Source organism: Cryptomeria japonica, chromosome 6 (genome assembly GCF_030272615.1).
Source record: "Cryptomeria japonica chromosome 6, Sugi_1.0, whole genome shotgun sequence".
Lineage (NCBI taxonomy): Eukaryota > Viridiplantae > Streptophyta > Pinopsida > Cupressales > Cupressaceae > Cryptomeria > Cryptomeria japonica.
The window spans coordinates 486,157,090-486,174,693 of record NC_081410.1 but is presented as its reverse complement, the minus strand read 5'-3'; positions in this window follow the sequence as shown (position 1 = coordinate 486,174,693).

Below are 17,604 nucleotides of genomic sequence, written 5' to 3'. Positions count from 1 at the left end.
TTGTCAAATACTTCCCAATCTAGCATACTAGACTGTAGGGGCTTGCTTCAGTCCATATAGTTCTTTCTTCAATCTGCATACTATATCTCCTTCACATGATAATGAAAATCCATCAGGTTGCTCAATGTAAACTTCCTCTTCTAAATCACCATTCAAAAAGGCTGACTTCACATCCATCAGATATACCTTGAAATTATTGTAAGCAACATATGATAGCAACAATCTAACAACTTCAATTATAACATCTTATACATACCAATATTTCTTTGTTTCTTATCACTTCACTAGCCATATTCAGTTTATTCCAAAACACCCATTTAGTGGCAATCACATTCTTGTCTTTAGGTCCCATAACAAGCTCCCATGTGTCATTCTTCTTAATCTGATTCAGCTCTTCTTCCATAGCCTTTATCCAATTCTCATGTTTACATGCTTCTACAACATCTTTAGGTTCAATCTTGGAAATCAAGCATATCTCTTGAGCAACAAACCTTCTTCTAGTCATCACACCCTTGTTTTTATCAACAATAATCTGATTTTCTGAATGATTTAATCTTACATACCTCAGAGTCTTCTACTTTTTTTGATTCTCAAGTTCTTGAAATTCTTCACTAGTAGTAGCAATATTTAGATTAAATATCTCTATCAGAGCATTCTGCTTTAAGATATAATCTGCATAGGCTTTGAAGTTTCATCTTGATCATCAAACTCATATCCACATGCTTTGATATGATTTCCATGACATTCATCAACCTTCAGATTTACACTTTCTACTATCTTCTTCAATTTCTTATTGTAACATCGATAGGCCTTCCTCTTAGTAGATTATCCCAAGAAGATTCCTTCATCACATCTTGCATCAAACTTCCCTATATCCTCATCTCTTTTCATATAAAATTTTCTTCCAAAAGCTCTAAAATATCTAATTGTAGGAACATGACCAAACCATAGCTCATAAGGAGTCTCACTAGAATCAGGTTTTATATGCACCCAGTTGAATGTTTAAACAGAAGTGTTAACAACCTCTCTCCAAAAGATTTGTGCAAATTTTCTTCAATTAGCATAGTCCTAGAAGCATCCAAAATGGTTATGTTCTCTCATTCAACAACTCCATTTTGCTTAGGGGTTCTAGGAGTATATAACTATCTTCTAATTCCATTCCTCTCACAAATGTATCAAACTCACTGGATGTGAATTATCCTCCTCTATCAGATCTCAAACACTTTAGCTTCAACCCTGTCTCAGTTTCCACCTTAGCTCTGAGTACTTTAAATTTCTCTAGTGCTTGTGATTTCTCCCTTAGAAAGGTAACCTGCATTATTCTAGAGTAGTCATCAATCAGCAACATGAAATATCTATCAACCTGCATGCTTCGCACTCTTGTAGGACCACATAAGTCAGTATGCACAATATCTAATAAACCATTAGATGTATACAACTTACTTTTAAATGAAGTTCTTATTTTCTTTCCCAAATGAATTAGAAGGATTCACAATCTTAGGCACTAACATCTTGAGTAGAGCTTATCCTTATCATGTAGTCAAAATTAACATGACACATCCCTCTATGCCACAACAAACTTTCATCTATCTAAGAAATCAAACAACTTTTCTCATCGACATTCAAGTGAAAGATATTACCTTTAGTCTTTGTCCCTAATGCAACCTCTATACCGAAGGAATTCATAATCTTGCATTTACTATTCTTGAATTCTAAATCATATCCCTTATCAACCATCTATCCAACACTCAAAATATTATGCTTCAAAACTTCAACATATAAAACGTCAGTAGTATTATGCTTACCATCAGAGGAAATAGAACCTCCATCACGGATCACACAAGCTTTATCATCTCCAAATCTTACTATACCACCATCATACCTCTCCATATTCACAAACTTTCTTTTATCACCTATAATATGATGTGAACAACCATTGTAAATTACCCATTCATCTTTCTCTTCAATTTTAGCAACCAAAGCTTTCTTCTCAACAATGCAGCTTGTAAATTTCACTGGTACTGGATCATCTTCCTTGATAGAAATAAATACAAATTCTTCTTTTGAATTCCAATTATCTGATTCTTCATCTGTTACACCTTCATCAGTAGCATAATAACATCTCTTCTAACATATGTACTTTGGGTTAGGATTATAGGGCTTATCATACTTATCATGTTTCTCATATCTATCATTCTTATCATATCTATCATATCTTTCATGCTTATCATACCTAGACATTCTTTTAGGACACCTAGAGGCAAAATGTCCTATCTTATTACAAGAGAAACACTTGAAAGGTAACTTTCCATCATACATACCATCTCCCTTAGGCAGTCTTTGAGAAATAAGTGCTTCAAGCTCATCCAACTCCTTTTCCTATTTTTCCATCTCTCTCATCTCTCTTTCATATCTGGAAACCCTAGATGAAATCTCTCTCGGATCATACTTATACTTCCCAGATACAGAGGCTTTAAATGTAGTCTCAGATTTACCATGTGATTCTCCAAATTCACTCAATTCAAATTCAGTAAGCTTGCTAACCAACATGTCTCTTGTTACAATAGTCACACTTTAGATTTCATCAATAGCAGCAACTTTATCTTTGTAAGAAAGAGGCAAGGATCTTAGCACCTTAGAAACAATCTCATCTTCTTCAATAGTTCCACCAATACATCTAACATTTATAACAAGTTCATTCACTTTAGCCACAGAGGATGTTATATTATCATCTTCTCCCAACTTCAATGTCTCATACTTTCCTTTTAAGCTCTATAACTTAGCAACTTTAACTTGTGCATCTCCTTCATACAAGGTCTCTAACTTTTTCCAGATCTCATGTGTACTTTGCAAACCCATCACATTATTCATCTCTAAATCGATCAAGGCACTCAGAAATGCTTTCATAGCTTTTATGTTATGTTCAACATCCTTGATCTCTTCAGTAGTAACCAGATCATTCTGAGGAACATTATAGACATTCTTTGTAATATTCCAATAATCATCTCCAAGACACTTCAAGTGAACTTCCATCCTATCCTTCCAAATAGTGTAAATATTTCCATCAAATCTCAGACTCTATTTCTTGAATACATAGGTTGCCATCCCAGATCTCCTCAAGTGGTCAAGCTTCTTTCAATTGATTTAGCTTTGATACCAATTGTTCGCAACAACAAGGAAAACTGAGATGGGGAGGGGGTGAATTAGTTTTCGCTGGATTAGGCAATTTAAGCACAATCTTAGATCTGATCAACTACAACAAAAATAAAGATAAATACAATAATGACAACACACATAACACCAAAATTTTGATGCGGAAAACTTGGTTAAGGCAAAAACCACGATGGGAACCTACCCCAATAAGATGATACTCTATAATAGTATGTGTAAATATTACAATGGGGAATGCACATGCATTCAGGAACACTACCTAGAGCTCACTACTTAATATACAATGACCTAGAAGGCTACAACCCTCAGGGAAGGTTCACTACCTTACAATGGTATTTGAACTACAATCTCATCAAGATGAACTAAAAGAAAAGCATCTCCTAATACGCGATGACAGTTCTAGTTAAGTTCATTTGTCTACATTGTTGTTGGTTAACTAGTTTGTCACCTAACTCTATATTCTCATGCCCATGGGGATGACAAATGTAACCAAAGTTGAACCAGTCTAACAAACTATTATCAGACCGATTCTCTGCTTATTTTACAAGATGGAAGCTACCTTCTAATGATTTTCAAGGAATAAATAACCCATATGCTTTTAACCAGAAAGATTTGCAAAGGCATTTACAATATTAACTACTTTTTATGTTTTTAGATTTAAAAAGCTACATTACCATAGAATATCATTCACAGACAATATTTGTAGCAAATTAAGTTTAAACCACCATCTCAATATGAATTCACCAACTAACATCCATTTCAAAGAATAGAAAACATTCACACACTATAATTCAAAGATTATGAATATATGAAGGCCATCAATAGTTCTTATATTAAAATAGTGAAAAACAAAAACCTGGATAAAGAAATCTTTCTCTTAAGACTAAAATCAAAGCTTTGCCCAAAAAAGCCACCCTCAAAATTTCCTAAACTACCTATTTATAAGCCTTTCATATTCTTGTCTTTCCCATTTCAAGAAATGGTTACTAAAGTAACGATCTTGAAAGCGACCATTTAAAAATAGAACTATCATAGAGAAACATTAAAAGATGGACCCATTCACAACAGAGGAGCTATGAAGTCACTAAACTTAAGCTCCAACATTGGGTGTCAGGTTCTTCTCTGCAATCTATCTATAAATCTCATCTTCCTTCTCTTCATCTTTGATCAGTGTCAATAAGATATCTTCAAATTCTTCCTAATAAAAAACACTAGCTTAGAAAAATTCAATCAAGTTCAAAAGAATGTCTCCCTGCACTGGCTCGACATCTGGTTGTATCATGGGGCCTTTCCTTGCTTGGAGCACCATTTTGTTAAAGCTAATTATTTAGTTTTCTTCCTACTGCTAGCTCATCTTGCAAACATTGTTCATGCTTTTCATCTTGTTCTGCAATCTTCCCTAAAATAGTAATAGCTTTCCTATATTTACCAAAATCAGTATGTGCTTTCCATGTAAAAGACCACAATTGTTGAACTATATCTTGTTCTTTCTCTGACCAATTTAAATCTGGGTTATGTAATGGTAACTCACCATCATAAGGTAGAACCATCCCATCATAGACAAACTATGGTGTTCTTGAAAATATCATATTTAATATTTTCAGCAAAAATGATAATATTTGATGCTATAATGCATGCCACCACCTTTGCATGTCCTTAATTTTTATTAATAATGGTACTTTATAGATTTTCTCATTATTTCCTCCTTATGATGTGTCAACCAATGAGGTTGAAGTTGGTGAAGGTAGAGAGAAATCTTTCTTAATGGCTTACAAATCTTACTTATTATTGGCAGCGTCTGGGGTATAGCCCACCTCTGATCACCACTTTTCCATTATTAAGAATACTCTCACCTTGGGAATGAGGATATCCTTTAAACAAAGTTAAAGTATGACCAGTCTTAACATGGCACAAGGTTATCGAGAAATCGGGAGATCAGGTAAACTTGCAACTAACCAACTCTTTCAAAATAGACAACCGGACCAACTTCATCATCGCATCCCATTCTACAATCCTCCTAAGCATATTGGTTGATCGAGCACTTATCGAAGTTAATAACTTTCTGACAAGGTTTAAAAATGTAGAAAGACAACAACAAGAGCAAATAAGGGGGAAATAATTAAGCGAAGCATGGTGATTTAAAATTTTAAAAACTATGGGTAACACCTGCAACAATCTTTGCTTAATATACCACACTAAAAGATAAATTCACTTATTAACACACACACCACTCTCTAATAATGTAGACACAACACCGATACCCAAATTACTTGAATATAACACCTATTTATACAATTCATCAACCTTGACCATATGGTCGACTCAACCCTTAATACCTAATTATAAAATTACATCACATGGTATATAGATCATCCATCGGACTAGTACAATTCCATAGATGACATAGCATGGATCCAAATCAACTCCTCAAACACACAACACCACCAGAAATCTAACCAAGATCAACTGTAACACGTTACACTATGGAAAATACCACATAACATGAAGAATATCACCAGACCCATAAGATCTTCAATAATGCACACAAAGATCAATGTTGACCAGCAAAACAAATAGGACACAAACAAGAAATGCCAACAAGCTTGTTAAAACCATCTGCAATAGTTACACCAACAACACTTAATCAAATCTTCATTGATCAACATGCTGACACTCAAGACACTCAATAGCAACAACTCAAACAAGAGAGATAACTTGCGGAGCACCAAATCTCAAACCATCTGAATTAAAGATACACATGAACATCTCAAACATTCTCCCAAATCCGCAACCAAAGATATGAACATACCAGAGCACAATGGATCAAACATCAGAACACTGCAACACTGAACACTAAAACCACCAATCTTCATACCGAAATCCACAACTCAACAAGTCACCACATAGCATCATGAAATAAATAAAGAATGAAGTATCTCTAGTTGATTCAACATAGAAAATAGATAAACCAAATAGAACAACTCACTGCAATCACCAGATCATCAAAGCAACTCTCTGCAACACCAAAACATAGGAATATATTGACATCAATGACAACAACATATTCTAGCAGCAACAATATTTGATACCATCCACTCCTCCTACTGATCCTGATACTAAGAAATAATATGAGAATAATGCCAAATCAAAACATCCAATTCTTAGTGGATTGTATCACACTGAACTTGTGAGGGTTATGCACTGCAAGTCAGCCAAAAAAACATGGGACAAGCTACAAAGAATATATGAGAGAGATTCCAAAGTCAAGAAAAAAAAGATACAAAACTTAAGAGCACAATTGGAGAGCCTCAAGATGAAAGAAGAGAAGATTGTTGATTATCTGCAAAGGGTAGATGAAATCATTAATTCTATAAGAGGAATTGGAGAAGATCTTTCAAATGAAGTCATTGTTAAAAAGGTGCCTAGATCTCTCACTCAAACGTATGACACCAAATTCTATGTCAATGAAGAAGCCAAGGATCTATCAACATTCTATATGGATGACTTATTTGGTTCTCTATCAACTTATGAGATGAGAACAATTAGTGGTGAATTGTCAAAGAGAGAAGCTACATTCAACATAACCAAGAGAGGAAAAGAAGAAGTTGCTCATCAAGAAGAAGATGACTCTGATGTTGTTGTAGAAAATTTTGTAAGGAAACTCAAGAAAGGATCAAGTAAATACAAGGGTAAAATCCCTTTCAAATGTTTCAATTGTGGCAAGATTGGACACTTTGCATCTAAATCTCCTTATGGAGAGAAGGATGAAGATGAGAAGCAAAATATGAAAGCTTTTGGTAAAGAGAGGATGAATAAATCCTACAAACCAAAGAGAAGAGATTTTAAAAGGATGAACAGTCTTTACACATTTGAGGATGATGCCATAGATGGAAAAACTGTGAGTTTGCCTTTCAACAAGATCACTTCCCCTTCTTTGCTTTGTGCTTCCCCAAAACCCTCTATTCGGTTTGACTTTGGTGTAGGGACACCCCATCAAACCCTTCAAGATGATAAGTCAGACTCTAAAAAGGGAGGATAAGGCAACAAATATGTCTTTAGAATGTTTTGTATAGGTTTTCAATCATGCATTGTGTGTTTATAATAAAGAACCCCATCTTGTTAGCCAAACTCCTATTTTGGCATTTCTATGAGCCAATTAGGACTTTTGAACAATAGCGGATCAAATGTGTTGGTTTGAGTACTTCTAGGATGTTTGAGGAGGGGTTAGATTTGACCCAAGGCATTAGGAGGTGAAAGATGACATTTTGACAACTTTTACAAAAGTTGTCATGAGCAACTTTTATGCACTTTTTACATTTCTGCTTATTTGAAACTCCTCCAATGGCTCTAACCTCTTGGTTTTTATTGAGAGAAGTTGTGGAGTGGTTTATACACCTTTTGGATCCAATTCCCAAAGAGACATTGTATAGAGGAGAGTTTTGATGACAACAAACTAATAGAATTCTGAGTTTTTCTTGTAATTATGGAGTTTTGGTTTGTGGTATGGTACTATATGGATTGGGATCCATTCCCAATGATGTGAATAGATTGGAGAGGAGAGTTAAATTTGTTTTAGCTTTGGTTTTAAGTTCTAGTTGTGTGTTATTATCTTGATATTCAAATTCTATTATAGGTACCCAAAAAACCAGGGTTTACCTTGGGTTTTCCTCCTCCATGGCCATATCTTGCACTTTATCAATCTGAGACCCATGAGATTTGGTGAAAGGCAAGTATGTTCAGTGTATTCTAGGATTAAAAGAGTTTTTTGCAAGAGGACAAATGAAAAGGTGTGTTTGGAGCGACCCTAGGTAGACATCTCTATGTGGCTACCTAGACCTTGAACAACAAAGTTACCCTTGTGTGTAAATGGCGATGATTCTAGACATGTAACCTTGGAATCCCTTATGGTTTATGATTACCCACATTCTTATGGGATTTTAATTGGCCAATTCATTCATCTAAGTATAGGTGCTTCACAAAAGAGGCCTAATTAGCCCTTTAGGATAGTCAACATCCTACCGGCTCAGACATTTGTTTGTCAGACCCTGACCCTTCCTTTTGGAGATGTGTGTAACTTCTAAAAGGGTACTTGAATCCATAATTTTTTTTCTCAGGTGTTTGGGAAAATTTTAACTTAAGGTATATTTACCCACTAAAAAGGGCTACAAGCAACTAAGCCTAATTGGGTAGGTTTCTTAAGGAATGGGTATGAATCCTTACAATCGGTGCTTGGTCTTATCTTGGGGAGTCTTGTATGACCCAAAGACAGTATGAAAATGGTATGTAACCATTGGAGGTATCATAGAGTGTGTTGGAGAAAGGTACCCAAGATTGAGTAGGTATGAGCCTTGAAGATGATGAGAAGATTGAACTAATGTTGTAGAGCCTTGTCTTGATAGGATCCCATGTTTTCTTGAGGGGTTAGTGTCATACATTTTGAGGTGTTTGGAAAATTACAAGGAGGGCTCTGGATCAAGTGGTATCAGAGCTAGTAACAACTTTGGTAAGGAGATAGAGAATTGAGAGATGTCAGAGGGACAAGAAGAAGAGGTCCCTAGAGGATGAATCACAAACATGGAATTGGCAAAGATTGTGAGAGAGTAGGCCACTGATTGCAAGGAAATGCAAAGGGAGCTAGAGAGGTTGAGAGGTAGAGTAGATGGGAAGGAAGATGGAGGCATTGGTAGTGGTGAAGAAGGGGATGAGGATGAGATCTTTATGCTGGAGGAAGAGGTGATTCGTCCTGACCAAAGGCACTTCCTTAATGCCCTCAAATCCATGGAGAGGAGAACCATGGAGCAGAAAATTGATTTGCCAACTTTCACTGGGAAGATGGAACCAGATGTTGTGGTAAATTGGATAGACTCCATGTCTAGTTTCTTTGAATGTGAAGACATTCTAGGACACCAAAAGGTGAAGATTGCTAAGTCCAAGTTGAAGGGAGTAGCCCTAACTTGGTGGAACTTTGTCCAAGATGAAAGAGAGAAGGACAACAAGCCCAAGATTGTTTCTTGGAAGAGGATGGTTGCCTTAATTAAAGAGGCCTATGTACCCAAAGATTATGAAATACTACTCCATAAGAGGAGACAAAATCTCAAGCAGAAGGAGATGGATGTGAACTCATACACCAAGGAGTTCCAAAGGCTACGCATGAAGTCTAAAACAAAAGAGGAAGAGAGTGATAAATTTGCCCGGTACCTAAATGGATTAAGGTACAACATTGAAGAAGAATTAAACCTTCTTAGCTTGGATACCATTGGTAGATACCATAACCTTGCTATCAAGGTGGAAGAGAAGATCAAAAGGAGACAAGAGAAGAACAATAAAGGAAGAGGAAGACAAAAGAGGGGTGGAAGAAATTTTTTCAGAAGTAAGGGAAATGGTTTTGGAAACCAAAGTGAAACCAGTCAAGAAGGCACTAAAGGAGAGAGTAGTTCCAATGGAGGATACAATCAGAGAGGTAACTTCAAAGGAAGAAGACCACCATTTAGAGGGAGATCCCAGGGTAGAGGTCCAATCAGATGTTATAACTATAATCAAGAAGAACACATGGCCAATAGATGCCCAGATAAACCTACTAGTTCTATGGGAGAAAGAAGAAGTAACTTGATTTTAGAGGCTGGCTGCCAAAGTGTGGCCAGTGCAAACACATACCAAAGTGTCAATACCCCTGATAGCTATGGCTACCCTGAAAGAGGTGAAGCTTTGATGATCAGAAGAGTAGTAACTACTATGAAGATGTCTGATAGAGAAACCCCATAGAGGAAGTCTATATTCAAGACCACTTGCAAAGCAGGTGGAAAAGTATGCAAGGTCCTATTAGATTCTAGTTCAACTAAGAACTTTGTGTCTCTAGAGATGGTGGAGAAACTAAAGTTGAGGAGACTACCTCACCCTTTCTCCTACAAGGTCTCATGGCTCACACAAGGACAACAAGCAGTTGTGGAAGAGTAGGCTTGGGTAGAATTCCAAATTGGAACCTGTAGAGATAGGTTGATGTTTAACATTGCAAAGATGGATGCTTGTCATCTCCTATTTGGGAGACCATGGCAGTTTGATTTAAAGGCACAACATGATGGTGCTAGGAATACATATTCCATCACCAAAGATGGTAAGGTGATCGAGTTGCTACCTTTAATGGAGGATGAGCAGGAGACCAAACAAAAGGAGGCCATGGTGTTGGTGTTAGGAGGGAAGCAGATCATGAAGAACATGGAAAATGAAGGCATGGTCTATTATGACCTTATCCCTATTCCAACAGTAACAAAGGTGGAGAGGTTTGAAGACAGATTAAGGTTGATTGACCCTACAGTGTAGCAACTACTAGACAAATACAAGGGTGTCATCTCTGATGGAATGCCAAGGTCACTACCTCCCATGAGGGACATAAACCATTGTATAGACCTTATACCTAGATCCACCTTGCCTAATAAACCATCATACAAGCTCACATTGGATCAGAATGTTGAAATGGAAAAACAAGTTGAAGAATTGTTGGAGTCCAGATTGAATGGCAAAAGTTTGAGCCCATGTGCAATCCCTACAGTCTTGGCACCCAAAAAGGAAGGCACTTGGAGGATTTGCATTGACTCAAGAGCTATCAACAAGATTACTATCAGGTATAGGTTTCCAATGCCTAGGATTGAAGATTTTTTGGATTGTTTGGGGGGTGCTAGATATTTTACAAAGGTTGACTTAAAGAGTGGCTATCACCAGATTAGGATTTGGTCGGGAGATGAGTGGAAGACTGCATTTAAAACAAATGAGGGGTTGTATGAGTGGAAAGTCATGCCCTTTGGCTTATCCAATGCACCTAGTACCTTTATGAGGTTAATGAATGAAGTCTTGAGGGATTTCATAGGGAAATTTGTTATAGTCTATCTAGATGACATTCTAGTTTTTAGTCAAACCAAAGGAGAACATCTAAAACATGTAGACCTATTCCTAAGAAGATTTTATGAAGAACAATTAATGATCAACTTGGAAAAGTGTTTCTTTATGCAGAAAGAGATCATTTTCTTGGGGTTTGTAATCTCACATGGTGAATTGAAAATGGATCAAGAAAAGGTGAGTGTCATATTGTCTTGGCCTACACCTAGGACAATGAATGATGTTAGAAGTTTCCATGGCTTAGCTACCTTCTATAGGAAGTTTATAAGAGGCTTTAGTCATATTTATGCTCCTATGCTTGATACCATAAAGTGAGGACAAAAGTGCAGGTTTAGTTGGACAGAAGAGGCAGATAACTCTTTTAAAACATTGAAGTGAAAAGTTGCTGAGAAGTCGGTCCTTGCTCTACCTGATTTCAAAAAGATCTTCCAAGTGGAGTGTGATACTAGTCACATGGCTATTGGAGCAATGCTTAGTAAAGAGGGAAGACCTATTGCTTTCTTTAGTGAGAAGTTGAATGAGGCTAAGAGAAAATATTCATCCTATGACTTAGAGATGTATGTGCTAGTCCAATCCTTGAAAAAGTGGAGACACTACTTGCTACCAAAATAATTCATAGTTTTCACAGACAATCGGGCCCTTAGCTTTATAAATAGTCAAGAAAAGTTGAATCACCAGCACATGAAGTGGGTAGAGACCCTACAAGCTTTCACTTTCATTCTTAAGCACAAGAAAGGGGTCAAGAATAAGGTGGCAGATGCTTTGACTAGAAGATTCCTAACTACAAATCAGATTTAGTTGGAGAGTGTTGGAATAGACTCCTTGAAAGCCATGTATGAGGGTGATGAAGATTTTGGAGAGGCCTATAAGGTATGTACTTCATTTGATGAATGGTTTCATGTTGAGTATTCTGAATTTTTGATTCAAAATAGATTGTTGTTTAAGGGTGCTCAACTATGCATGCCCAAATGCTCTATGAGATTGAATATAATTAAGGAGAAACATTGTGGAGCAATGGCAGACCATTTTGGTCTTGACAAGACACTATATTTGGTGAAGAGACACTATTTTTGGCCCAAACTACAGGTAGATGTCCAAATATTTATGGAGACATGTGTGATCTACCAAAAGGCAAAAGGAAAGTCCACCAATGCAGGCCTATACCAGCCTTTACCCATACCTTAAAGACCATGGGAAAGCATAAGTATGGATTTTGTTTTAGGATTGCCTAGGACAAGGAAAGGATATGATAGTGCTTTTGTAGTGATGGATAGGTTTAGTAAGATGGCACATTTCTTACCATACAAAACCACTTGTGATGCTTCTTATGTTGCACACTTTTTCTTCAAGGAGATTGTCCAGATACATGGTTTGCCTTTGACTATAGTCTCTGATACGGATGTGAAATTAATTGGTCACTTCTAGAGGACCCTTTGGAAGAAGCTTGGTACAAATTTATCCTTCTCCTCATCCTACCATCCCCAAATGGATGGCCAAACTAAATTTGTAAATAGGGCACTAGGGAATCTGCTAAGGTGTTTGACTAGACAGCATGGAGAAAGATGGGATAGTATATTGTCTCAAGTAGAATTATCCTATAATGATACAATGAATAGGAGTACTAGTAAGTCACCTTTCTAGATTGTATATGGCATCCATCCATGGGGTGTGATGGAGTTGAGAGATCTACCTCAAGGAGAAGCCATTAGTGCAGATGGAGAAACCTTTGCTACTGCCATAAAGGAAATCCATGACTAGGTTAAGACTCAACTTCAACAATCTACAGAGAGATATAAAGCTCATGCTGACAAAAAGAAGAGAGATGTTTAGTTTGATGTGGGAGACTTAGTGTGGGTTTACTTGAAGAAGGAAAGACTTCCAAGAGGCAAACATACAAAGTTGATGCAAAGAAAGATTAGACCCTACCAAATCTTGAAGAAATGTGGTCCAAATGCCTATGAACTTCAACTACCATCTGATATTGGTTTGTCATCTATCTTTAATGTTTGTGACTTAACTTTTTATAAATATATTGTTGGTGCAAGAGAAGACACAATTCAGGTTATTGTTGATGATGACATTCCCAAACATGAACCACCAAAGTTGCATAAGGTTCTAGACACTAAGGTTGCAAAGCAAGCTAAGAGAAAAGTTTACATGCAGTATTTGGTGGCTTGGAAAGGACAACCTGATTCTGAAGCAGTCTGGATGACAGGGCAACAAATCAAAGACCATGGTGCAAACCTACAGACTCTCATCTCAAGTGGACTTGAGATTTCTTCTTCTAGGGAGTATGGTGCAGGGGCACCCCATAAAACCCTTCAAGATGATAAGTCAGACTTTGAGAAGGGATGCTAAGGCATCAAATATGTCTTTAGAATTTTTTGAATAGGTTTTCAATCATGCATTGTGTGTTTATAATAAAGAACCCCATCTTGTGAGCCAAACTCCTATTTTGGCATTTCTATGAGCCAATTAGGACTTTTGGATAATAGGGGATCAAATGCATTGTTTTAAGTACTTCTAGGATGTTTTAGGAGGGGTTAGATTTGACCCAAGGCATTAGGAGGTGAAAGATGACATTTTGACAACTTTTGCAAAAGTTGTCAAAAGTTGTCATGAGCAACTTTTATGCACTTTTTACATTTTTGCTTATTTGAAACTCCTCCAATGGATCTAACCTATTGGTTTTAGTTGAGAGAATTTTTTGGAGTGGTTTATACACCTTGTGGATCCAATTCCCAAGGAGAGATTATACAGAGGAGAGTTTTGATGACAACAAACTAATAGAATTCAGAGTTTTTCCTGCAATTTTGAAGTTTTGGTCCATGGTATGGTATTGTATGGATTGGGATCCATTCCCAATGATGTAAATCAGTTGGAGAGGAGAGTTAAAAAAAATTTGGCTTTGGTTTGAAGTTCTAGTTGTGTGTTTTGTTCCTGATATTCAAATTCTACTGTAGGTACCCGAAAAACCAGGGTTTGCCTTGGGTTTTCCTCCTCCATGGCCATATCTTGCACTTTATCAATATGAGACCCATGGGATTTGGTGAAAGGCAAGTATGGTCAGTTTATTCTAGGATTCAAAGAGTTTTTTGTAGGAGGAGCAAGGGAGAGGTGTATTTGGAGCAACCCTAGATAGACATCTCTATGTGGCTACCTAGACCTTGAACAACAAAGTTACCCTTGAGTGCAAATGGTGATGATTCCAAATGTGTAACCCTAGAATACCTTATGGTTTATGGTTCCCCACATGCCCATGGGATTTTAATTGGCTGGTTCATTCATCTGAGTATAGGTGCTTCACAAAAGAGGCCTAATTAGCCCTTTAGGATAGTCAACATCCTATCGGCTTAGACCTTTTCTTGTAAGACCTTGAATCTTCCTTTTGGGGATTTATGTAACCTTGAAAAGGGTACTTGAATCCATAATTTTTTTGTGAGGGAGTTTGGGAAAATTTGAACTTAAGGTCTCTTTACCCGCTAAAAAGGGCTACAAGCAACTAAGCCTAATTGGTAGGTTTCTTAAGGAATCGGTATGAATCCTTACAAACGGTGCTTGGTCTGACCTTGGGGAGTCTTGTATGAGCCAAAACTATTATGAAAATGGTCTGTAACCCTTGGAGGTATCATAGAGTGTGTTGGAGCAAGGTACCCAAGATTGAGTAGGTATGAGCCTTGAAGATGATGAGAAGATTGTACTAAGTTGTAGAGCCCTATCTTGATAGGATCCCATTGTTTTCTTGAGGGGTCAGTGTCATACATTTTGAGGTGTTTGGCAGGTTACAAGGAGGGCTCTGCATCAGACTTGTGCTATGACTAGGCGAAGTACCCCCAAATGCATCGCTATCCCACATGTAGAATGGAAGAAAAGAAACATGCGGAGTAAGGAAAGCAATACAGAGTGCAGTATCCCACCATCCCATGATATTTTTTAGTGAAGAGAAAAGGACATGTGGGGCAAATTAGTTATGAGGTCATAGGTTGATCCCACTACCCTGCATCGTAGAATACCAGAGTGATATGACCATGTGGGCTAACAAGGGCAAAGGAAAGAGATGGTCTTACAAGGTAACTAAGAAACAAAGAAAATGATGTACCCCATTATCCCATAGTGAGGATGACCAAAGTAAAGTTGTCATGCAGGATAATGAGATGAAGTGAAGGAAGAAGTATCCTGCAAGCCCACACAAGTAAAATGGGCTTGAAGATGATCTTGCATGGTAAGTTAGAAGGAAGAAGATGTGTCATCCTGTGAGGAGTAAAACCAAAGTAAGAAGACCTCATGGGGAAACAAAGAAGAAGAAAAAGGTGGTTCCCACCATTCCACAACATTGAATACTAGGGACTTAAGGCACTGTGGGGTAACTCCCTTAGAGTTGAGACATGTATCTTTCCAGCCCACAAAGATTATGTGAATGAATACTGTCCTTGTGGGGAAGTGAGGAGAAAGAAGATAATGGCTCCTGTCATCCCGTAGGCATACATGCAGTGTGTATAACACGAAGGTTAGTTAGAGTATAGAGTTCAACTGATCTAACCAATCTGATAGTCTACATAGGCATTGACCAAGTTTGACCCAACGACGTGGCATGTACGGAGCAAATCAAAGGTCATTTATTGAAATGATAAATGGTTATTTTTTTGACAAAATTGAAGATTGTGAAATTAGAATTCTTTATGCATAGAAGAAATCAGGCAATAGAGGGAAAATTCTAGAGCACACCAATAATACCGAGATTTACTGAGAAAAGATGAAAAGAGCTAGTCAGTATGGATAGTTGTAGATCTGTAACTATGAGAGAAAATTTGTAATTGTTGGAACTAACTATTTTTTAATTTTCTCTTTTGGAGGGAAAACTCATGGATTCAAAAAATTAAAAAATAAGAAAATTTGATGTGAAGGTAAGTTGTGTGTGAGAGAAATAAGGTTGTTGGTGAATAATAGAAGTAGTTCTAAAAAATAAAGAAAGTGTGAAAGAACAAAAAATAGAGCATTTAGCAAAGACGGGGTTTACAGTAGAGGAAGGACAAAAGTCAAAAGGCAAAAAGAATTTGTAAGTATACAAAACACATTTGTAACAAGGTGGTTCACTCTGTTGTTTAATATGATACCATTGTAATTCTTTGAGTGGGTGATCAAAGCAGGGGTAGGTGATCCTTTGGGTTGGTGCCCATAAATCTAGGGGTTAGTGCTCCTTGGGTTGGTGCCCTAAACTTTGTAATAATTTTATCATTGTGAGGGTTAATTGGAGGAGTAGACTACAACAACTATTCTCACCGAGGTTTTCCCACTTTGGGTTTTCCTCATACATCTTGTGTCTTGTGATTTGACTTGTGTTCGTGTTTCTATCTAATTAGTATCTTTAGCATTTGCACACTTTTAGTTAAAATTTTTTTGAATATCACTAATTCACCCCCCTCTCAGTGATCACTTGTGTTCTTCAAGTCCATGAGGAATAGATATGTGGATGGCTTGACCTATGATTAGGCCAAGGAGCTTGAGATATCCAAATATGATATTACTGTATTTTTTCTCAATCCCCACACTAGACAGTCCATAGATGTGAAAAAAAAACTTTCCATCAAATGGTGTCAAAACAAAGATATTGTAAATAACTTTTGGGATCATTGGTGAGTGGTTTTTGATAGACCACCCAATAAAAATCTTGATGTCCTACTTTATTTCATCAAAAAATTATATGCTGAGTTTGTTTTGGGAAAGCATGTCAACTACTTTGGCATCAAGCCTTTCTAGGGTGTGGGTTTAGGTATGCCTCAAGATAGACCTGGGGCAGTTAGAGTATTATAGGGCCCATATGTTCCCCCTCCTCCCATTGATCCCCCACCTCCAGTACAACATCCATATATTATTATCAAGGTAGTGTCACAGACTATATCGTCTATTCACTCTTTGAGTAGCCTTTTTGTTTCTTAGGTTGGGGTAGTAGCTCATCCTTTTGGTGATGCTAGTAGTGGATCTAGTGGCATGACACATCCTCTTCGACTCCACATATTTGTGTGTTGCGTACTTGTGTTATGTGTGGGAAACTATGCTTAGGTCTTATTGGAGAGCCTGTTGATCCTCCCGCAGACACTACTGATTATGAGGTGCATGATATTCCCAATGCACTAGATGTGACTACATGGACTAAATCATACCCTATGGATTCCTCACATGCTAGAGACAAGGAGATACCTTCATGATAAACTAATGATGTAGTGGTAAGACTTATAATTTCATAGTGCATTTTATTTTAAATTAATATTTATAAGAGATAGTATTAAGTACTAATATTTATATGCATGGTCTATTTAATAGTTGATGACTAAGGAGGAGTTATCACAGATCCATGATGGCACCTTGATGACCATTTCATTTGGCCTTGATAGCTATATGGTACATATATTATTGAACCTATTTTACAATTTTTATTGTACACACATGCTCATCTTTTAAATTATCATTAATAAAATTATATAGCAACTTGCATTTTTATCTTATTTTACTCTTGTAGGACACATGTAGTGCAAGTGAGGTGCC